Raw genomic sequence first — 24,043 nt, 5'->3', positions numbered from 1 at the left:
GAAACTCTATCTCCCTCTCGCTGTCATTGGCACACCTAAGCACTGACTAATAATACTTTAACAAAACTGAGGGCGAGAGATTGGTCAAAGTACCGGGGCCTGGGCCTCTCCTGTGCTGGCTCTGCTTGAGGATGTGTGTCTATCTGAAGGGGACTGCTGTGCCGTTTGCACACGGCCTTCCTTTTGCAGTCAATTTAAAGCACAGATCAGGGGAAGGGGCCAGCAGGGTGATGTGGTAATGGAAGAGATAGAAAAGTGAAAAGCAAGTTGCTTTAACCCCTAAAGAAAGCATTGCTCTAGCAAATAGCAATGGCTTTGAAAGCAATTGACAGAAAGCTGGCTTAATCCTTGTTCTGGAGATACTTACAGCTGCCTGCAGTTTTTAATTAATACACTGGGCTCCCTAACAAAGAGAAGGAGGCTGGAGAGCATTAACAGATTGACTTTGCCGAGCCAGAGAAGGCTCTGGAGGAAGTGCCTTGGATGCCTGTGGACCCAGTGTCTGCACCGGCCCCCGCTTTCCAGCACACTAAAGTCCTAGGAGAGACTCATCTTGCCCCAGAAGGAAGGCAAGTCACCCCATAGTTTGGGTAGGATAGTATCTGGGGACAATAACATTCCCTGATACATTTCATTTCACCCCACTCCAGATCATTCCATCTTTACACCATTCATTTCCCAGTCTATATATCAGCAGCCAGCTCTTACGCACCCAAAGCAGATTGGCTCTAGGACTCCCCCAATGCTTACATCTTCTATGAAAAGCTAGTGTTCATTTATAGCTTAAAAATACCCCTGCACGCACTTGGAATCATGACTAGGTTACTGATAATACCTAAGACAATCTTAGTCCTAGTGAAATCAATATATTATACTGTTCATGGAATAATGGCCAAGAGGAAATCATCCATATATATTCATTATAGACAGAACTGTTTCCTCACAAACATTTTCTAGCCATGGCTGGCTGAGTCCATGGATACAGAACACAAAGGTAAGGAAGGCTGAGTGTGTTTATTGAGTAGCTACTCTGCCCAGTGACTAAAGTAAGGAGTTTGACTTAGCCCATAGCCCTGCGTTAGGTGCTTTAAGAAGGTGTAAAGATAAAGGTGATGTGCATTCCCAGAATGCTTCACTCTCCTGAGAGAGTCCATCAGGGCTGTTCTGAACCATCCTGCTGGGGGCTTCATTGCTGAGGATTGCAAAATGTCATCTGTTCTGATTAGAAGGAGCCATGAAAATATCAATTCTTAAATAGTTTGAATATCTCCATGGAAGCATGAGCTGAGTAATTGCACAAATAAATGCAAATGAGAAATGCCTTCTGAAGAAGGGGCCATGGGGCTCTGGGACCATAACGCTACTAGAAACTCATGCCAAAGCCCACCTGTACACTCAGGCTTGTCCTCTTTTGTCAGGGGGTAAGAACAGCTACCAGTGTATGAGCCCCCTGCCTCACTTTCCCCTACACTCTGTTTCAGCCACTTGTCCATATTGTTCACTCACTCATTCATTTGCTCATTCAATCTATACGCACTCGCTAAATGCTAGGTACGGAATGGAATGATACATGCAAACACAAAGCCTCCATCCCTCCATCCCTCTCTCACTGACTGCTGGACCATCCCAGAGACTGGATACAAGCCCCTCTCTCATTTCCCCCTTCCGTAGGTGGCAGGATCTTTCTCTTTCAGTTAGGGAATCTGATGTCAGAATCATCCATCTGACAAAGTCTCTCCTCATCTGAAACTCCCTGTCTCCTCATATCTTCATCAGTCCATTTCCACATGTCTAAGCATTTTAATGGCATATGGTTCCAGGGGGGAAATCTCCAAATGAGAGAAAATTAGCAACTGTGCTTATTGGGCTAAAGAAAACGACTGGAGGGGAAGTTTTCTTTAAAAATACTCACAAGAAGCAGCAGCCCAAGGAGATGTGACTGCAATAAAAATGATGATTTTTGTTTGGGACCAGAGTGGGGGTGGATTATCAACTGCATTTTCTTTCCCCTGGAATGCGTCACAGTCATTAATTTGTTTAATTTATTTATTTATTTTTTTGCCTCTTCCCTGGTGAAGCAGCTCAATCCACTGTCGGCCCACCCATCAGAACAAATTACACTTTGGAAATATCTGAGTGCTTCAATTTTCCATTAAATATAATAAGAAATCACAAAGCACTGTTCTGGTCCAACAACCTCTCGCCAAGGATCTACAAGAACTTTTTACAACTGCTGCCTGGTACTTCTAGTTGTCACCCTCTTGGTGACACAAAGACAGAAAAACAGGCCCAGGATTCTTACCCATCACTGTAAGAATTTGTACTCACACACATGTCTCTCAGGTACGTTCTTGACATAGGAACCAACGTTACTGGTACCGCATGCTGTCAGCTTCTGTTTCTTGGTGGGACAAACCTAGGGCCTTTTTGCATGCCAAGTAAGCATTCTATCTCCCACTTCTTCCAGCAAACAAAGTCTTCATAGAAGGAGCCAGAGTCAACCTTTTGTGTCATATCCCTACTGAGCCTCAATCAAAACCTTTTGCTGGAGCATATGCCAAAGGAACACAGAGATCAGCCCTAAGAAGATAGTGAGGATGAAAGATGCTCAAGCTTCATGGACATTGCCATTCCAACTTCCATCCTTAGCTACTTAATATGAAGCCGGATAGCTCATCTTTATACTTCCTCTGCCGGTCTTGCTGCTTAGAATCACCCATTGCTCAGGTGGGGAAAGTTGCTCACTAATGCAGATCTATCTGTCCTGTAGAACATTGCTAATTGATGACTACATCCTGTTTTCAGGATGCTATCTTCATTGTGCAGATTGGAAATTGGAGTGTCCGGAGGTAACACATACAGTATATGCAATTCTTTCCAATCAGAGATTAATTGTCAAGCATTAATATTTAAATTTTTATCCCGGGTTGCCAGAGGAAAGTGAGAACTCAGAGTGAGTCTATCTGCTGCTCAGCATACCTGAGAAAAGAGGCTTTAGCCCTACCGGTTAGTGATTTCCCAGCATGAAGAAGAACCCAGGCTACAAAGAAAGGCTGACACATTGACAACTCATGAGTTCTTGGATGAAGGACGTCTCTGTGAAGCAGAGTGGCCCTGGTGTGGGCAGAGGACTTCTAGCTGAGCAGTACTGACTTCTGCTGAGACAGAAAGGACATCTGAGGCCAACCTTCCTTGAGCTATGCCCAGGAGGGCATGTATGTAAAGGACTGGGTACTATTAGATCAACATATAGAGACCTGAATTTGGTATCAGCCATTACCATTTTCCAGAAAACCGTCAGATTCCTTCTTTGTTCAATGGGCAGTGTCACGTATCCCAGAAGGCTGCTCCCCCTCTCAGCAGCTGTAACGTTCACTTGTGTGTGAATTTGCAGTGCACAAGGCAAACGAAAACTGGGGACCTTTTATTGTCACCCATGTCTGGCAGGTTCTTATGATCTCATGTATTTTGATACCGTGGTTTTGTTGGTGCATCTGTAAGGCCAGCTGGCAAAAGACAGTATGTTGGGGACATAGTGCTGGCCCCTCAGTAGATGCTAGCTGACTCCTCTAGTGGCTGCAGTTTAGAAGTTTAGAATAATAATAATGAGGCCCGCTAGCACAGAAGTTCCCAAGGGTCTGCAGTAGCTACCCTGTGGCCCACAGAGTAAGTGGGTGGCACCCTGCTAGCGAACGAGTGTGTGGTGGAGGGGCAGGAGAGAAAGAGCAGCAGAAAAGTTTGCGCACTGTGAAGAGGTGTGACTGGAAATGCGAGGACGGTGAGGGACAGCCTGATGTGAGAGACAAGGACTGCCACCTGAGACCACGGTGATGTCCTGGCCCATGCTTCCACTGAGGTCCATGTCTGTGTCCATGGTCCCGAAGAAGTGGGGGTTTGTTTCTATGGACCATATTAACACCAAAGGCCATGCGGATGTCCCTAGTCTTGGATGCTGCGTGGGGCCATGTTGATGTCCTAGGGCTGAGCAGAGCTGGCCCTGCCCCTTTCTGTCACTAGGGCAGTGCTGGGGAGCTGGCCCTGGTGACATAAGCTTGGGAGAGCTGTTCTCTACATGCTTGCTAGCTGCTGTAGGCAGGAGAGCTGCCCCTGTCCCTTGCTCAGGAAAAGCAGGAGAGCTGGCCCTCGTGGCACAGGCACAGGAGAGTTGGAGAGCTGACCAATGAGCTACCTACCACCCAGGCCCAGATCCAGTGCTTTGAGTTGGCTCACCCCAACATCTACCCCACCTATGATCCACTGGAGTGCATAAGAAGGCTTGTCCTGCAGTGCCAAAGGGGCAGGATCTCCATGACACAGGGCAACAACAGGATATCCAAGAGGAGTTCTGATGAAGATCCAGTATTGATGGTGTAGCAGAAGCCAGAGGCCTAAACCAGAGCAATGGTTCATTACAAGAACATTTGCAAGTAAAGCTACTTGGGCAAAAGGGTGTCCTGTGTGACACACTGCAGCTTCCATGGCAAGTTTTTGTTTTGTTTTGTTGTTTGGCTTTTTTTTTTATCTTTAGTTTTTGTTTTCTTTTTGGGAAGAGGTTGCAAGGACAGAAGGTAGGTATGGAGGGAAGGGAAGATGAGTGGGATTGGGGTGCATGATGTGAAATTCACAAAAACAGCAATAAAAAGCTAAAAAAATAATGAAACCTAGAGACATCTGGGAGTATGACTAGGAAAGAATAATTGTGTGATTGTGAACATTGATCACGCACAAAGAAAGCTGGAAGCACTGGGATGTTCCTAGGGAAGCCAGACCCTAAATGAGTTTTCATGGCCCGGATCTCCACTGAGATGCTATCTATCTGACTTTGGGCAAGCATCTGTAGGAATTTCTTCCATCTGGACCCACCTCCCATCTCCTGGCTCATTGGATCTTTCTCCCCTGGCCTTGTAAGAGACTTCAGTTAACAAAGGCACACAGACTTGTGTGGCTATAACCAGAACTTATCAGTCCCTGTTCCTACCCCAAAGGCGTGTCTACACTGTGTCCCAGTTTATCAGTGGGCTTGCCTAACTTTTCATCAAGCTTGATGGTATAAGACAGTTCATCTGTGAACACATCTACAGTACCTCTTACCGTGGTTCTCGCATGGCTTTTCAGCTTCATTATGTTAAAACACATACAACTTCACAAATACAGAACTTTTCCAGAAAGGGTGGTTAAGATGGGTTAGATGGTTATCCACACACATGAGACACTTCTTTTACTTTTTTTTTTCTACTGCCTTCTACATCGCTTCTTTCTCCACTGCCTACTCCTAGTGGTGCTTAATTTTATATATGGACTTGACTAGGTCACAGATATCTAGATAGACTTTTCCTGGTATCTCAGTGAGGCTATTTCTGAATAAGATCAGCATTTCAATCAGTAGATTGAAAGAGATTGTCTTCTTGGTGTTTCCAAACAGTGTCTAAACAGGTGGAAGGCTTGAGTGAGACAAAGGACTGAGCCCTGTCTCTCAGTCCTTCCTTGTCTTCATTTAGAGGGAAGGCCTCCTGTCTGACTGCCTTGAGCATGGACACTCATATTTCCTTTACTGTAAATATCAGCTCTTCTTGAGGTTCAAATGAAGGCTCAGAGAACATAAGCTCTCCTATGTCTCTAGTTTCCAGCTATTCAGTGTTTGGGCATTTTAGTCTCTATATTCAATTATTCACTTATAAGCCAATTCCTTATAATAAATCTCTACCATCTATCTATCATCTACCTTTCTATCTGTTTGTCCATCCATCCATCCATCCATCCATCCATCCACCTATTGATCAACCAGCCAATCTATCTTATATGACCCCCTCTGCATTAAACACACATGTGCGTACACACACACACACACACACACACACACACACATACACACACACGATTGGTTTCATTTATCTCCAAATGTTATTTTTTTATTGTGGCTTTCTCTTGACATTTTTCTCTTTACTTTTCACATTCACTTAAGTAATGAATATTACTGGCCACCACGACTATAACAACCAGTTTTGTCTTCTTGGCTGTATAGCCTTGGCATTTAACAGCTGAGCCATCCATCCAGCCCTCCAATAATCAGTTTTTATTTCACAAAATTCCAAACTTTATCATTAGTTCCAGATCACTTCAGAAATGCCAATCCCATAGTCAACCATTATCTTGGTATCCCTCCTTTGGGTATCTCAGAAGTCTTCCTCATTCTTCTTGTCTGAAGAAGACAATAACATCATCAATACCCAGCTGATTCTTGTCTCCTACCCAGGAGAGTATGTCCCACATCCTACTCAGGTACCAGTGTTGGGCTGTACCTCTTGATGTTGATAAATCCACTGGAAGTCTGGAGTTCTAGAGCAGACAACCTCCCCTCCCCCCCCCCCCACACTTCTGACTGCTCTCAAATCTACACAGTCCTTACTATAGCCACTCTCAGAGCCTTAGGCCATTCTTGACTTCCTCCTGTCAACAGAGTTAATGACCAAGGTTGGCAGAAACTTGCCTTTTGAGGTCTGTTTCTGTACTTGTTCTGTGTAGAAATTACCAGGGACCCATTCTTTCAACCCTTCACTTTCAGGCTGTGAGGTTGGCAAACAGCAAATACTTAATAATAGCTGATTCCTGAAGGAATGACTTGATGAATGAATGATGTTTGTTTGGCGATCTGTGGGGTGTCAGGAAGGAGGCAGAGCCTATAAGGGAAACTTAGCCTGACTCAGGAGACAAGAAATAGAAAGAGAAGTTAATTTGGTTTCAGAAATAAATAAAAGGCAAATTCTCCTTGATTAAATTTGAAGTGAGGAAACAGAAGCAAACAAGTCTCTTCAAAGAAGGGTAGCTAACATCTAACGACCCCCTGTGGGCCAGGATGAACTGTTGGAGGAGATGCTGGTCGGTTTGTTTGTCTGGTTTTGCTTTTCTGTTTGTTGTTTTCAGAAATCCAGCCAAGGACTAAGGCAAGCCCAGTCTTTCTAAGGAGTCCCATGAGTATATTTAAGTTCTTCACTGTCAGATCACTCACTGCCTGCGATCTCAAGGCTTTGGGTCAAAGGACCAAAACAGAGCAAAACTCCTGGAGCTCAATTAATCTAAGTCATGAAGATGGATTTGATTGGAATCATGGTTCCAGGCAGCTGCCAACCGTCCAGAGCCTGAAATGCTGAGCTGGCTGTGGTTTGGAAAAGATGCAGCCCACAATGCCCTGAAAATTGTGCACAGAAAGCTGAAGAGGAAGCCAAAAGTTCAGGCAGAATGGACCCAACTTGAGTGTCACTCTAGAGCCAGCCCCTTCCTTTCCATCTCATCAGTGTATTTTTTTTTCTGAACTGTTTGGAAATATCTAAGCAAATGAAAAATGAGTTTTTGGGGCTGAATTGCTGATAGTGCTGATAAAATAATAGGAAGTTGTTGGAGAGAGTCAGCCTTCTAACAGTTTCCTGAAATAAATAAAGTGCCAGCCTTCTCTTTATCATTCTTCACCAAACAGACACACACACACACACACACACACACACACACACACACACACACTATCCTTTAGAGTTTGGATGCACTGCTGCTTGCAAATGGGCCCATTAAAAGCAGATAAATCAATGGGAAATGCATAAAAAAGTCTCATTTATCATACAGGAGTGTTGGGCAGGGTTTTGAGTTTTACATACATTTACTCTAGAAATCTGTTTATCTATGCAACATTTCTAAGCAAAATGTTTTGTGATGAACCATTTTTTCTACTAGAATCTATATGGAGAGCAATTAAATTCAAACCCCAAAGACAAAACATGATGAACACAGCAGCTGTGCTATTGATTTGGCATTTCCCAACTGTCCTTGTCCCCCTTCTTCTCCATATGTCCCCCAAGGTGGGTAGTTCCACTATTGGGTACACATTTCTTATGTCTTCAACCAATACAACCTCCTTGACTAGTCCCCAGTAGCCACAAATGACATGATGCTTGTAGCATGTTTGCAAATGGCTGGAAGTGACTGAAATGGGCCATTTCCCAACCCGTCCTTGTGCATATGAAAATAGTATGTGCATAAGACTTTGTGTGTATAGAGATATAGAAAAAAATGAAGATGCAACTTAACTGTATCTATCTAATATAGGATGTCCCTTTAGCACTAGGAGCCTGACTATGCCTTTTTAGATTCTCAACTTCTAACAAGTTTGTTGGGCAATGGTAGGATTCTGAAGAGAGGACAATTTTATTTGTGCAAAAGGGAATATAATGCATTTCAAAGTCAGGCAGAGAGCAGTTTCTCAAATAACTATTCAATAAAGAAACAATTATAGAGTGATACAATCTGCCTGTGAACCAGCAGAATCCATTTGGCATTTGTGGTTCGGAACCATGCATGGTCTAGTTATGAAGAGCATTACTGATGACCACAGGGTGGCCAGATTAGGGTTCAGTGTCTTATTTCTATACCCAAGTTGGACATAACTTCTTTCTTGCCTCTGTCCAATTTGACAGCTCTGATAGCAGTTTGCCTGCTTGGCATTTTATGCTACAGTAAGTAGAAAGAACCTCTGAGAAAGCCCCTTCCTGGGGGAAGAGAGTATAAGGACATAGTATGAAAAATTCACTTAGAAGCACTATGATATTCTCACTTCAGCATTTCTACACAAATTCCTAAGGACACGCCCTGCAGCTTCACCCCTGAGGGCATGCCAACAGCTGCATCATAGCTCCTGTAAATAAAGACTTATTAGAAGAGAGTTAAGTGACAGACTGCACAGATGAGGAAGACTTTGAGATGTGGTGGAAATGTTGACTTTTTATCAAGGTCAACACAGATTTATTGACTCAAAAGGTAAATATTGATGGAAACTCAGGTCAATATTTGCCGCCAAGGCAAAGAAATCTTCACAGTGACCCCCACACTGAAATCTGTATATGGTAGACTCAGTTCCAAAATGAATTAGCTGTGACATAGATTAAGATGCCATTTTATTAGACTGTCTAGGGCATTGGAAAGCAATATTAACATAAGCACTTCATGTTCAAAGTCTTTTTCAAACCCTCATTAAAGTGCCTCACCCTCTGCCAGATGTTTAAACATGTTGCTCTCCCCACTCAACATCTTAATCCTTGAAGTCGAGAAAAGGTTAATATTTTTGCCCAGGCCACAGGAAGCACAGCATAGGCCATAAAGATGCTTTGCGATGGGTGTCAGAGAAGCTAGCAAAGATCTAACAGGAGAGTGTCTTGATTAAATTCCCTGGTAAAATGATAAACCCACTTGAATGAGTTTATTTAGTTAATTTATTACCCATTGTCAACAAACCTATGTGGGATGGTCATCTGTATTGATTATTCAGGGATGATTTGAATGTTCACACATCATAAATTTTACTTTTGAACATTAGCACTCAACTCTTAAGTGATAGTACATCGATGGTTAGGCCAAAGTCACTGGGAGGAAACAGTTCCTGGTCTATTGTTCTGTTTGAACAATAGTTACTAGATTCCAATACTCAGGAGGTCCTTGTCTTTTACTATGGGGTCCTGGAGTGCTGAGACTTAGAAACGTTTTGAAATAAAAAATACCAAAGTCATTCACAGCTGGATGCATCGATGCAATTATGTTACCGTCAGGTATTCCCAAGTTTCTGTTCTCTCTGCTATTGGAGAGGACAGAGCCCTGGACAATCGAAACATCAGCCAGCTCAATGATCTTATTTCCTTCTGCCTTCAGAATACATTATTTCCCCATGTATCATGCTGCTCTAATTATGTTTTTCTCTGGATATTCAATATTAGGAAATAATGAGCAATTCCAGAGAAACAGCAAACGACAGGGGGGAAACAGGGGTTGCTGGATGCTTGGATGCTTGCTGGATATCAAGTCAGGAGCAGGAATGTGTGGTTTGTGAAATTCACACACTAGAGTTTTGAGGGGATAGGGCTCACCCTTCAAAATTTGAGAGTTTAAAAAATTATTTCAACAGGCTTTAAATCTGATGCAGGAAAGAAATAATTTTAATAACATGACTAGCATGTTCAAAGGAAACAATCTGACTTGGGGAGACGTAACTGCAGAGCTAATGCCAGGACCTGAAAAGGGGGACTGAGGAGTCCTTTGGTAGGACTTGCTTCATCCTACAGTAGGATTTGGAGCTTGCAGTCATTGCCCGGGGAAGCAAGGCATGCCAGTACCTCTAGAAATACTTACAAAAGGGCAATCTGACGGGCAATATGGACAGCCAAATGAACCTGTTTATAGGGTTTAATATTTAATAATATAAAATAAAAAAGCTGGGAAGCCGGCTGAAGATGAAAGATCTGTATCAAGTCAGGATTTCTGTGACTGTCAGAGCAGTGTACGTCTCTAGGGGACTTGAATAAGCGAGGCGCTCTTCTGCAGAAACTGTTGTCTTGGATGTATTGATTGTATATGCAACACTCAGGCTGTCAGCTTTGCCTGCCTGTCTTTCTTTTTTATTGTCTGCAATGTAGGAATCTCTCAAACTGTTATAAACCTTTTGGCCTTCACACTTGAGGCTGAGGGGGTGTGGACCAGGGGACCCCAAGGGTTCACCCAACAAATGAACTCTGTCTCTCCTAAAGCTAAATGGCTTTAGTGAAGTAGACCTGCTCTCTATGGCCCTGGAATCTCTGAGTCTTCAGACCCTTCTCTTTATCTGCTTTGCTGACATAATGACAGGTGTTTTCTGAGGCAGGTGACATATGTGTCAGCTTTCCCATCTGCAAAATAGGAACACACATACTTTATAGACCTGTGGGGAAGATTAGATAACAAATAGGAACTGATCAACTTATGTTCTGGATAGAAAAGTCCTCAAAAAGTGATAGCTATGGTTATTAAAGAATTTGAGCACCAAAAACCTAATTAGGTAAGGGTAGGACCTGGCTTGAAGCCTCAGAATTCTTGAGCTAGAAGATCATTGAAAAGCCATCTTCTCAAGATATCACCTGCCTTCTCAGACAACTAACAACTTCTTTATTCTTTCATGAAAAAAATACTGCATTATCGGGATTAAAGGTGAAGATATAAATTAAAAATAATTTAAAAATAATTAAAAAAATATTATTATATTTTATTATTTTTATGTATTTAGCTGTCTTTCTTGCCTGGCTAAATATATGTGTTCCCACATACAAGTCTGGTACCTGCAGAAGCCAGAAAAGGGCATGGGAATTCCCTGGAACTGGAGTTACGGATGGTTGTGAGCTCCATGGGGGCTGGGTCCTCCAGACAAGCAGCCAGTGCTCCTAATTTATGAGACATCTAAACTTTTTTTTTTAACTTATAAGTAATAATAATGCGTGTTTTGGGATACAATGTGATATTTTGATACAGTAAAAAGGCTTTAAAATTATGAAACGGGAACCTAAAATGCCCTTTTACACAAACTAATAGCAGCAGAGTAGCTTGGATACCCTGTCTCCCTGGAGGGGAGGCTGAGCCCCTCATCCAGTCTTGTCTTTTGTGTCTGTAGAATATTTTCTCTCCCTTAGCTTTTCCTGTGCAGCATGCCTTTCCTGTGTGTTCTTTGGCCATGTGCAAAGGTAATTCTAACTGCCTCTCCAGGGAGCTAGAAAGCACCATACTCCCAAGGTCAAAATCGCCAGGCTGTTTTCCAGGAGTAGGGCCAGCCTTGCACTTTAGGGGCCATCATGCAACAATAACCATGATAAAACCTCACCTTCCAAATGTCCTTTCCTGTGCTTGAAAATCTTCCACATTTTATTTGATCTTCGTGGCAACCCCGTGAAATGCCATTGTGGGATTTATCACATCCATGTGGGAGATGAGGAGACAAACATGGAGAAAAGCCAGTACCCAGCCAGGGTCATAAACTCAGAATGTCCACCCATGCATATTATACAGCAAATAAAAATGACAGGGGTCCTCACCTGAGGGCAATTTAGTTCCATGAGGCATTTTTGTGTGTCACAACCAATGAGGGAGTGGGCACTACTGACTTGTAGTGGAAGAGGCCAAATAGGCTGCCTTCCCACACTTTCCGTGACAGCATTATCCTGCCTACGTCAACAGTGCTTGGACTGGGAAAAACCTATGTCTCATCATCAGAAGGTATACAAGAGAATCAGATCACAAAACTGTCACCCCAGTCCTGTTTTCCTACTTATGCTACTAACCCAACCTGTCACCCCTGGAGACACCTCAGGCATTTGCAAAGGCTTTTGGGATTCTCTGAAGAAAGTTAGTGGCTCCATGTAGAGACGTGGAATCTTTTGTAAAGCCGCTGGTAAAGTTATTTTTGTTTTTTTTTTTTAAATTAGTTTGGGAGTTGGTACTCCTGTTTACATAATTACAAGCTGACAAACACGCTCCTGCATTTTTTTTAATTAACAGATATTTGTATTCAAGTTCTCCAAATTGCATACCGCAGCTTGCACGTTACAGGGCAGCTGCCACACTCCAGATGCGGGCAATAACCAGAGCAGGGTAATGGCAAACAGGAAAGGAAGAGAGTGGGAAGCAGCCGCAGAAGTTCAGTGTCTAGATGGAGATGGGCAATTTCAGTCGATGGGTCTGGGTTGTTTACGGAGATGAGAACCTTAGATCCTCCCAAATTTTCTTCTCAGTTTGAACATGTGGAAGGAAGCCGCCTGGGTCATTCGCTGTTGCCATCAAAGGCTCACCAGCGCCTTGTAAAAGGAGATTACAGATGAAATGGGCCACATATAAATGTTAACAGTGTGCTGGAGAAACTATTCAAATCGCTGCTGTTTACAAGCACCCCGTCAAACTCGTAAAGCCCCTCCTGAAGAAAGCTTCTCTCCGACAAAGACGCAGAGCCTACATTTATTTAGCCCATCAATTACAATGCCCCCCTTATGTCATGCATTCCTGGAGTGGGCTCTCAGAGGAGCCTACAGATCCGGAACTACACACACACACACACACACACACACACACACACACACACACACACAGTAGGGATGGAAGTCTTGATGGAAATGGGTGTCAGGGCAGAAAGTGGAAGTTCCCATCCCTAGCCTGACATAAAGTTTGCTGTGTGGTACTAGCAGAGAGACTGTACCTCTCAGATTTGGTTCCCTCATCTGTGAAACCCTGCTTTAGCCTCTAGTAGACCTCAGAAGGAAGGTGTTCAGGTGCCCCCAAACATTTTCCTTCCTTTTTTTTTTGTTCATTCTTTCTTTCGTTCTTTCTTCATTTTTGTTTTTGTTTTGTTTTTTTTTTTTTTTGGTTTGGTTTTTTTTGAGACAGGTTTTCTTTGTGTAGCTCTGGCCCTGGTTATTCTGGAACTCGCTGTATAGACCAGGCTGGCTCGAACTCATAGAGATCCGTCTATCTCTGCCTCCCAAAAGCTGAGATTAAAGGTGTGCACCACCATGACCAGATCTCACATGCACTTTCAGTGAAGATGAAAAAAAAAAAAAAGTTTGGGGTGGGCAAGAGGTGAGGAGATGGGAATTGTTCACTTATTCATTACCCCATAAACATGTACTAAATGTCTTCTTTGCCCACAGGGAATGCAAAGACAGGTTTCAAGGCAGCTGCTCTTCAACGGAAGGGGCTTTTTGTGGGGAGGTCTGGGCAGGTCTGTGTGATGTGGCAGGCACAGGTAATGTACTGGTAAATGTAGAATTCTAGCAGAGCTTCAGGAGAGGTAGAGAAAGCTACAGGAAATGGGGGAATCGAAGGGAGCATGGGAAGCTAGGTAGGTGTGACCAGGGAGGTGAGAGACAGGGGTGCTGACAGGGTGGATGCTAAGAAGGTGACAATGGTGCCTGTTTGTTTAGGACAAATCAAGCAGGCTCATAGCAACACCAGAAATACTCAAAAGAGGCATGTTCAAGGACAATGAAGCCATGGAATAAAGACATGTGGGTCGTTTTAAAAGTAGCTCCATGAGCTAAGATGGTGTCATGAGGTTCCTTGTGCCACTGTCAATAGCAATCCCATCTGTGGCACCTAACCTAGGAGACACTTGACCATACAGCTCATTTTTTTTGCAACACTTCCAAGCAAGAGATGGATGCTTCCCAGCTTCCAGTGTAGAGGAAGCAGGCAGTTTAGGGCCTCTCAGTGTTTGCTCCCCCCTCCCCTGCCTTCCCCATACTTTGTGCCCTCACAAGGTGCTGGGTCTCACCCACGCACTGAGCGGCAGAAAGTTCCAGCAAAGGCAATACGGCAGGGAGTTCCAGAAAAGCCAATAAGGAGATGCTCAGTTTTCTATTGATGTGATAAATGAGAGGATCCACCTGGGTTAAGATAACGCAATATGAGTAAGACCACTTAGCATAATTAATATTTTACCCTACCCTCATGATTACCCCTACCGGGCACAGAACAGCCAAGCTACCCTAAATTGGCACTGCCACCTACAGGGCTAAGTAGGAAATACAGTCTCCTTGAAACCATCTAAGGCCCTTCAGGAAATCTCCCTCATCAAGATTTTAAGTATCCAGCCCCACCATTCAATAAAGACATTTGCTCAACAATGTTCATAGCAGGTTTATTTGTAATAGCCAGAATCTGGAAACAACCTATATGTCCCTTAATGGAGAAATGAATATAGAAAGTGTGGTACGTTTACAAAATGGAACACTACTCAGAAATTAAAAACAAGGAACTCATGAAATTTGCAGACAAATGGTGGGAACTAGAAAAAAATCATCCTGAATGAGGTATCCCAGAAGCAGAAAGAAACATATGGTATATATTCACTTATAAGTAGATATTAGACATATAATATAGGATAATCATACTAAAATCTATAGTCCTAAAGAAGCTAAATGAAAAGGAGGACCCTAGTGAAGAAGCTGAAACCTCACTCAGAAGGGCAAACAGGTTAGACATTGGAAGTAGGAGAAGACAAGGAACAGGAAAGGAGCCTTCCACAGAGAACCTCTGAAAGACTCTTCTCACCAGGGTACCGAAGGAGATACTGAGACTCGTAGCCAAACTTTGGGCAGAGTGCAGGAAACCTTATGGAAGAAGAGAGAGACAGAAAGACCTGGAGGGGTGGGAACTCCACAAGGAGAACAACAGCCAAAATTACCTGGGTCCAGGGGGTCCTGCAAAGACTGATTCATCAACCAAGGACTGTGCATGGAGAGGACCTAGACCTCCTGTTCAGAGGAAGCCCATAGGCTGTTCAGTTTCCAAATGGGTTCCCTAAAAAGGAGTACAGGGACTGTCTCTGACATGAACTCAGTGGCTGGCACTTTGATCATACCCCCCATGGGGGTACAGTCTTACCAGGCCACAGAGAAAGACAATGCAGGCAGCCCTGATGAGACCTGATAGGCTAGGGTCAGATAGAAGGGGAGGAGGTCCTCCCTTATCAGGGGACTAGGGAAAGGGCAGAGGGGGAGAAGAGGGAGGGTGGGTGGAAGATGAGGGAGGGGCTACAGCAGGGATAGAAACTGAATAAATTGTAATAAACAAACAAACTAAATTAAACAATATTTTAAGCATCCTTAACAAGGTAATTCTACTCCGGATACTCTGCTTTTCATACTCACACCCTGTTTACTCCTCTTAACGTGACTGAGGGTTTGGGGATTTCCTGACTTGTGGTCTCCCCTGTTCTTCTAATTGACAGTATACTGACAGGTAAGTGTGAGGTTACAGAATGCAGTTGTGTCAGTTAGTTGTAACCTATAGGGTTGGAACACAATCAAACACAAAGTAACCAATAGTAAAAATCTTTATCCTTCCTTTTTCCCCAAAGCACATGGTCAGCCCTCCAGAATCTCTAAAAGTCTTCCTAGTCATACTATCATCTAAATGAATGTGATTTTCACTAGGTATTAAACTACAAAAAGTTTCCGTTTTTCTTTTTTCTTTCTTTCTTTTTTTTTTTTTTCTTTGCTCATTCAGGTACTGAATTGCCACTGAGTTCACTGATAGTAGGACTGCAGCGCTTTTTCTGGCTTGTAAAATGACAAGCGGAGAATATTCTGGCCACATCCCCGGTTAGAAAAATTACACAGACTAAAAAAAGGGGCCCACTTTATTTATCAGAACAATGATATCATAAAAATAATATTTCTTGGAACCCAGAGTGGCATCCAAGAAACAGTAGGAACTCCGCAAGAGAGTTTTTTGTTATATTTTTAAGAGAGGATGTGAAGTGGTCCATTGACCACCAGATGTATATGGTTTGAGGAAACCACACTCAGAAATGCACGGAGCCCCCCGCTGTGGTCCCTCATGCTCTTTCCCATCTAGTGAGGTCAGCTCCTTGACAGTGGTGCCAAAGGGTTTTCCAGGATGTGGGATATAACACATTAACTGGGCATCACTTTTAATCTCCCTTTTGCTTGTCACCCACCACACACGGCATGCTGGATTTGTCTCCTTTAGTGGCTCCTTGTTGCCATCCTCCTTTACAAAGCAGATTTTTATTTAGGTGGGTTTTGACTATTTGTGAATGGAAAAGATTATTTACATTTCTAGTGAGATAAATTCCAGAAGCAAAACTGAATAAACACTAGGAAATGCAATGTTTTGAAGCTTAAACCATTTGTAGAAAATCATCAAGATACCTGTCTGATTCTTGAATGATGAGGGGTTGCTTAGGTAGCTTCCGGTGCCACTGTTTTCCTAGCTATCACCTCAGAATACTGATCCCTATCTAAAAGACTGTAATCACTACAAATTGCTTGGAAATTCTCAAGCGATGCCAATTAGGTGTGGAAATGAGACATGAAGAAGCTGCTGGGAACTGGACTGGGTTTTATGTTCTGATCTGGGTAGTCTTTTCCCAGGCTGTAATTTGACCTTTGGTATCATTGAGTCTTTTTCTTACTGAGGTTTGCAACCCGAAAAGTAGGATAATACTTAAGGAGGGGAGTCATTCAGGAAGGAACCAGGACATTTCTGCTTGGGGCTTGTAAGGGAAGGTACTTGTCATCTATCAGCATGCCTGACCAGAATAAGCAAGGTACACCAAGACTATCCTTGGTGTCTTTAAAAAAAAAAAATGTGTGTGCAGTATGTGTGTTCCTATGTGTGCAGGTGTGTGTGTTGTGGGGGAGGGCAGAGGACAATTTCAGATGTCATTTTTTTCAGATACTGTTCACCTTTTTTGTTATATTTTTAAAGCAGTCTCTCAGTGGCCTAGAACAAGCTGACTGGTTTAGTTGGACAGGAAGCCTCAGGAAGTATCTCCTGAGCCCTCCTTGCTTGTGTTTAAAGATGCTAATGATTCTCTTTCCAGGAATTTCCAACCACGCCTGATACAGGTGATTTGGGCTGAGTACCTACATACAGCATGGCCAGCCACTGAACTTAGTGAGGTCAGAGAAAAGCCAGAGATTCAATCAGCCTGAGACAGACAGATTAACGGTGATACAGTCCCATGACCCTTCCTCCAGCTGGTCATCAAAACCCCGGCGGCAGAAGTGGCACAAAGGTGACATGAAAATTCCTCTGGCATCTCTCATCTGGGCAGTTGAGAACTCCAGCTAAGCTGGTGGACATGATGCCTTGGTACCTGTTTTTCCCCCCCTCTTTAAAATACCCTGTATAATAAATATGCACCTCCTTGCTAGATGGAAAGAGAGGTGGCCCGTCCACACCAGGGTACCCCAAAGATACTAAGTCCTCCAGGTGTGCTAGTGGTGACCTTTTATTCTTCCCCTTGACTTTCAACAGTAATCATTCTTCTGACACTTGGGAGAAACCTTGTAGTCTATTAGTCTTGGTGGGATTCACGCTCTTGTCTGCTCTATGTAGAAGCTGAAGATATCCTCTCTGTTAATCTGCCCCCACTTCCTAGACACATCCATGGGAGCATGCAATGTTAAGAAGAGAGAGAAGGTTGTGAGAGTACCCCTCCTAGCTGCCTTGGTGGCTAGGACAAGACCAAAACCCGAGTCAGCTGGCTGAAGCCATCCTTCTGACAATTGTTTGGGGTACCACTAAACCACCCCAGAGCTGGGGCCTTCCACTCTTCTGGCAACTCTGTTGTCTGCCCAATATTCATTTCCATTTATGTCAGCCAGATGGCTTCTGTTGCTAGCCATTAGTGTCCGTGGCTGAGGCTGTGCCCACCCACCTGAGTGTGTTTATACACCGCACACACGCACCTCTTCTCTTCATATATATCCTATATATTCTCTCTTTACCTCGAGGGATGTTCTAGGCAGAGCTACAAACAACTACAAGGGCTGAAGAAAACAGCCTCCTTTTCATTTTTCTCTATCATCCACATAAAAGCTGACAGAAAAAAAAGGGAGCAATATTCTGCTCTATTGTGTTGATAGCCTTAAATTCTACTTGCCCTTCCACTGAAGCAGGACGCCATCCAAAGTCAATGGGAATTGTATTTGTTTAACTAAAAGGCATTGCGCAACCCAGAGAGAGTGGAGAACAATTGAGCACACAACTTACGGCTTATTCCACTGCCAAATCTAAGTTCTCAAAACAAATAAATAGACAGAACAGAAATTGAATGCTGGGGTCAATCTGCATCTTATTCATAGACCTCTGAGTAGCAGGCTGAATGTCCTACGGTGTACAACTCTGCCCATTTTCAAGTGGAGGGGTCTTGCTAGGGCTTCGGTGTCACTGAGGGTATCCGTCTCACACAGCCATGTTCTAGCTGACCCAGCCAACACTGACCTAGCCTCAGGTGCCATCGTTCATCGTTCAGGGCTGCACAAGGAACATGACCTTCCTGCAGGACCGGCAGAAACTAGTCACTGGCTGGCGAAGATCAGCAGCTTTGATGTGGTGAAGGGTTTGGGCTGCTGCTTAACCCCCTGTTCAAAGCTTGGGTCCAGACTTCAGTCCATTACAAACTCTGACATGGTGGCCTTGAGGAAGTCAGTTTGCTGCTTGATCTTAAGTAAAAGAATTGTGTGGAAATGAAGCTCTTGAAACTAGTATGTTTAAGAAACGCTGTAGACTTAGGAGGTAGATGACTTGATTTTTAAAAAAAAATGCATGTTTATGACTTTGGGCTAATGATTCAACAGCATTTCTGTTTAAACATCTGTAAATAAGAATACTGACAGTTTTTCAGAGTTTAGAAGAATTAAAAGTAACAAATATGCAGTTTTACTGTAGCCTCTGGCAAGTAGGGCCTCACTACATGTCAGTGTCTCCCTTTCGTCCGCTTGCTGGCTCAGACACTTACGGATACTCCCATTGTGCATTGGGCTGCATTCAGAGAATTAGGAACATAATGATTACTAACAGATAATGTCCTTCCCTGTGGCGCTCTCACAGGTCTCCTAAGTAGAAGAGTGAGACTCATGGACTTGTGGGGGACAGGAAAGTCAGACCCTCCTTCCTGCCTGTGCAAGGAGGCTGCTTAATGCACATGTGCAGCTGCATTAAACGACAGACGCTGTGACACACTGCACGTGCTCCGTCTAAAACCTAAGCAGCTCTGTATCACGTGCTTCCTCCTCCATGATCATCTCTTTGCGTTCTGATGTTTCTTCCATGTTCCTCTCTGTAGCACTCACTCATCTCCATTATTCTTTTCCTTCTATGTCTCTTTGGCTCTATTGCCTCTGGGCAGTAGTCAAAGAATTTTTCAATATATTTGTGTGTGTTCGGCTGAGTTTTAAGAAATGTGTAATGTCCTGGAGGTCACCTTCCCTGAACCTCTCTTCCAGAAAGCGAGCTCCTTTCTGCCATCTCCGCCACCTTATTATCCAATCTCCCCCAAGAAGACGGATGGTGCGGATGGCAGGCTGGCTGCCTAACAAGGCAGCCTGCAGCATCCTTAGGAAGTCTTTGTTCTTGCCAGTTTCCTTCTCTGACCTTCTCATACTTTCACCGACTACCTACTGTGTTCCACACACACAATATATTTGAAACTGGTGGATATAGAAGTGGGAGTCAATGCTCCCACTCACTAGTAACAAATGACCAAGTTCAGGACTCGTGGATAAGGAGACTGTCCTCTCAGCCACATGGAGAATCAAGGCTTATATCATTGAACAATTATGCAGCCTTCTTCTAAGCTGGTGTTTCTAAGAGCATAATCCTTGCACCACTGATATGAGCATCCCTGGGACGTTTCTTCCAGTACAATTTCCTGTGTTCCTCTTGCAATTAATGACTTGAGCCCTCAATAGTTGTAAGGATTGAAGTCCCTGGAACCTTTAGTTTGAACAAATACCCCAAGTGGTCCTTCAGCACACCCTCAAAATCTGGGTGGAGGAAGCTTATGCCTTCTTTTTGCTGCTGAATGAACCCTCCAATTCTTCCATCTTTTCCCATGACAAAATTCCCAGGTTGTGACTCTCTAAGATGTTACCCTCAGAGTGAAACCACCACCATTGCAGATGTGGACACATCAGCAGAGGGCACCACAGAGTGTGAGCATCTTTAGTATGAATGTACTACCGCTATAGAGGAAGTCAGTCAGGCTGTAACTGTGTCACACTGTTGGCTGGTGTTAAGATTTCAACAGCACAGCTTCCCACTCCCATAGTTAGGACTCTGAAATACACCTGACAGAAGATGTGTTCATCAAATTTGTAGCAGCACAATATCACAAAGGGAGGTGGATTGTGAAATTCTAATGATACGTTTTTGTTTTTTTTTTCCCCTTTGTGAGATGATGCTAGCTCCTTGTAAGTTCAGGGTGGCTTCCAGTGCTCATAGATGTAGCTATAAACCATCAAAGTCTTCTCTTACAGACTGCTTTCCTAGAACTATATACTTGTCTGCTATCTCAGAGTCTACTGTCCTTTAGTTCCTTTTGCTTGCTTGTTTCAAAGACAGGGTTGCTCTGTGTAACCACCATGGCTGTCTTGGAACTAACTTTGTAGACCAAGCTTGTCTCAAACTCACAGAGATCCTCTTACCTCTGCCTCCCAAGTGCTGGGATTAAAGTTATGTGTCACCATGGCCCAGCTTTACTTTATTTTTACTTAAAAAAAAACTGATTTGTTTTGTTTTGTTTTTAGATTTTATTAATTCTTAGATCATGTTCTCAAATTGCTTCAAGATCCTGGGAGGTAATTTCTTAAGGTATAAAACTGAAATTTGTTGTTCTAATTAAAATCATTTGTAGCTTAAAAACATTTATTATTGTTGTTGTCATTATCAGTGTGTGTGTGTGTGTCTGTGTGTGTGATATGTGTGTGAGTGTGCCAAGCTTATTATTCTCACTTAACTATAAAAAGCATTGGTAGGAAAACAAAACAACAACAATGAAAACGTCCAAAAAGGACAAAACAAAACCAAAAAACAGCAAAAGAGATAAGAGAAGTTCTCTGCAACTGGTTGACCCTTTATTTCTTTTTTAGAACCAAAATGTTTCCTGACATTACCATGCAGTTTTTATTACTGTTGCTCTGTAGTACAGCTTGAGTTGCATGACTTCCTGTGATTCTCCTTCTCCTCTCTCCTTTTTTTTTTCTTTCTTCTGCTAGACTATTTCATTCTAATTTCCTATGTCACTGGGCACCATTGTCAGAGACATCTGTCCGTCTATTGTCCTCATCTGTTGCTAGGTACCTTGCCTTTCATCTTTTGTATGTGTAGCCATCACACCTGGGATCCTGCGGGTCTGTGCAGCCATATTGGTTTCTCCAGAGGCCACACTCTCACCGTCTATGTCAGAATAATTTATGTGGTACCATCTAAACAGGCTTTAGTTTTTGAACTTGGTGAATTGCTGGAGCATTTTCCCCTTATGTCACCCATCCTTTTTTGTGGACTTCAGTGATTGCCCTAAAGCTTGTCAAAGGTAGTTTATCACAACCACTGCCTTATTTTTTTTTAATTGCAAATTCCTAGGATTATTATGTGTTTTCTAAAGGTCTCTATATTTATTCATTTATCCCTGCATTCTCTCAACACACATCTCTCAAGAATCTATTCAGTGCCTGTCAAATCTGTGAAGAGGTTTTTGCCTTGTTGGCACAGTGCCTGGCACATATTGGGTATTCAATAAATATTTGTTGAAAAGTGAAAAAGAGTTAGACTTAAGCCCAGAGTAACAGAGGCTCTCATTGATTTTCTCCCCAACTTTCTGAGCTATCAAGCTGTCAGTAAGGCAATTAAAAAATATGTCAGGAATTCTATGTTAACAGGATGAGCCGTCCAGCCCACATTCAAAGAGCCAAGGCCCTCCCTGCTGTAACTGGCTCCTGGGGCCAATTGATGCTTTGGATAAACAAAGAGCATACACAGTCCAGTCTACCAGTCTAAAACACAAACAGAGAAAAACCACTTCAACTCATCCCCATTCCCCTCCGTGTGTGTGTGTGTGTGTGTGTGTGTGTGTGTGCCCACTCAGCTTCTCCCCATGATGCAACCCACCCAGTGGGATTTCTGGACTAGGACTATGCTGCTCTGGTATGTCTATGGGCAAACATTGTGGCCCACTGAGAAGTGCTTCCTACCAACTCAGACAGGATCTCCAGGTAAGTGCAGCTGGCATTCTGCAGCGTTAGACTTTCATACTACATTACTTCATTATTATTCACTAGGTGTAGGTAATAAATCATGCCGCTCTTTCAGCATTGCTTCTGATCCTCTTCCCCAACATTTTCTTGGAAAGTCACAAATACTCCTTCCTTCACTTACCTGTGTGTCATATCTTGCCCTGTAAGGTGGGTATGTTTTTCTTCCTCTTTTAAACTTCAGTTTAGAGCACTGTTAGGATCCTTCTATCCAAACCTATATCATCTCTGCAAACAACCCACATTTGTTCTTTTCTTTCCCTTTGTCTTTTGCAGCAATGATCCTCTAAAGAGAAGCCTGCAAGACGTCCTTCTCCATCTATACAGGACACCATTACTTTCTCAGGAAACTTCCTGACTTTTGATTCTATGGAAAATGAATGAAATCCTGATACTGCCAATGACCTTTAGGTCCCTTAGTAGGGACACACCAAACTCCTTACTTCTTCAACAGGCTATACTCTCTTTCTGCACTCTAGCACATAATATCCCATATGCTCCTTCTGTGCTCCCACATCCCACTCTTTGCCCATTTGCTTAGTTAACTTCAGTTCATCCTTGGAGCTTTGCCTTATAAGGATGCTTACCTCAAGAGCTCTTGCCAGCATCCCTACTGTCTGCTCCAAAAGAAGAGACTCCACACATTGTCCCTTAGTCCCTGCCTCTCTTGAGTTGCTCACTTGCTTATTGGACTATGTCCTATACTTCCAGATACACTGGGCAATGGTTGCTTTGCAGAAAGTTTGGCAAACTTGAGTATACTAGGCAATCGATAGATTACCAGAAGTGGTTAACACAATTTTATGGTGGTGAGGAGGGGGAGGCTGCACAATGCTCAAACAAAACTGCAGTCCTTAAATCAGTCAAAAGCACAAACTCTCAGACAAGCAGCTATTAAGAACACAAAGTCTGAGTTTTCCAGTTACAAAAGACCCATCTATAACCACTATTTATCACCCAGCAAACATTCTCTTTCCGTCCTATTGTCAAAGCTCCATGGACCACATCAGCCTTTGGACAGAGTGGGAAGAAAGAAAGGGAGAGAGAAATGACTAGAAATGAGAGTATGAGTTTCCATTTATTTATTTATTTTACATATAAATCAGTTAATCTGTTTAACATTCATATTAAAGTTGTAATCACCTTTGCACACATTAAAATACAAACCAGCACAAGTAATAGGCCTTAAGAACAACATTACAATAGCTATTAGCATATAACAGCTACCTTATCAACTTACAACATCCCTATAAAATAATAACTGCATCCAGGATTGATTCAGAGGAAATTCATTCTCTGAGAGCACTGAAGCCTGACTCAGAGTCTGGGGAAGGTGAGAGTCTGTTGCTGGGCTGACTCAGAAGAGCCCTGGGAAATCTTGACTAGAGACAGAAGGCTCACCCTTTAATTTTTACTCTATTATCTAAATGTGGGACAAATAAATTAACCTCATTGAGATTCCAGTTCCTCCAGTACCAAGTGGAGTTAAGGATATTTTCGCCAGAGTAAAAAAGTATATGAGAGGATTGCGGGTGCTTAGAAACGTAGGTGTATTTTCAAGGCATCAGGTGCTGCAGGGGGTAGAATGGTTAATCTTGATTGCCAACTTGACAGGATGTAGAATCACCATGGAAACATAGCTCTGGGTACGT

At 43.1% G+C, this 24,043-nt stretch overlaps 1 protein-coding gene and 1 long non-coding RNA gene across 7 annotated transcripts in view; both read right to left on the bottom strand.

Moving 5' to 3' along the window:
* Kirrel3 (kirre like nephrin family adhesion molecule 3) overlaps positions 1-24,043 on the bottom strand; it is a 553,630-nt gene that overhangs the window by 505,784 nt on the left and 23,803 nt on the right. The window lies entirely within an intron of this gene.
* Positions 1-24,043, bottom strand: part of LOC132648945 (uncharacterized) — a 75,447-nt gene that overhangs the window by 30,701 nt on the left and 20,703 nt on the right. Inside the window, exon 2 of the long non-coding RNA XR_009587344.1 lies at positions 1-24,043. This exon is cut by the window's left edge and continues 30,701 nt beyond it. This is a non-coding gene — a long non-coding RNA (uncharacterized LOC132648945).

The sequence above is a fragment of the Meriones unguiculatus genome, chromosome 1 (assembly GCF_030254825.1).
Source record: "Meriones unguiculatus strain TT.TT164.6M chromosome 1, Bangor_MerUng_6.1, whole genome shotgun sequence".
NCBI classification, from domain to species: Eukaryota; Metazoa; Chordata; class Mammalia; order Rodentia; family Muridae; genus Meriones; species Meriones unguiculatus.
This window is presented reverse-complemented; position numbering and strand designations above follow the sequence as displayed.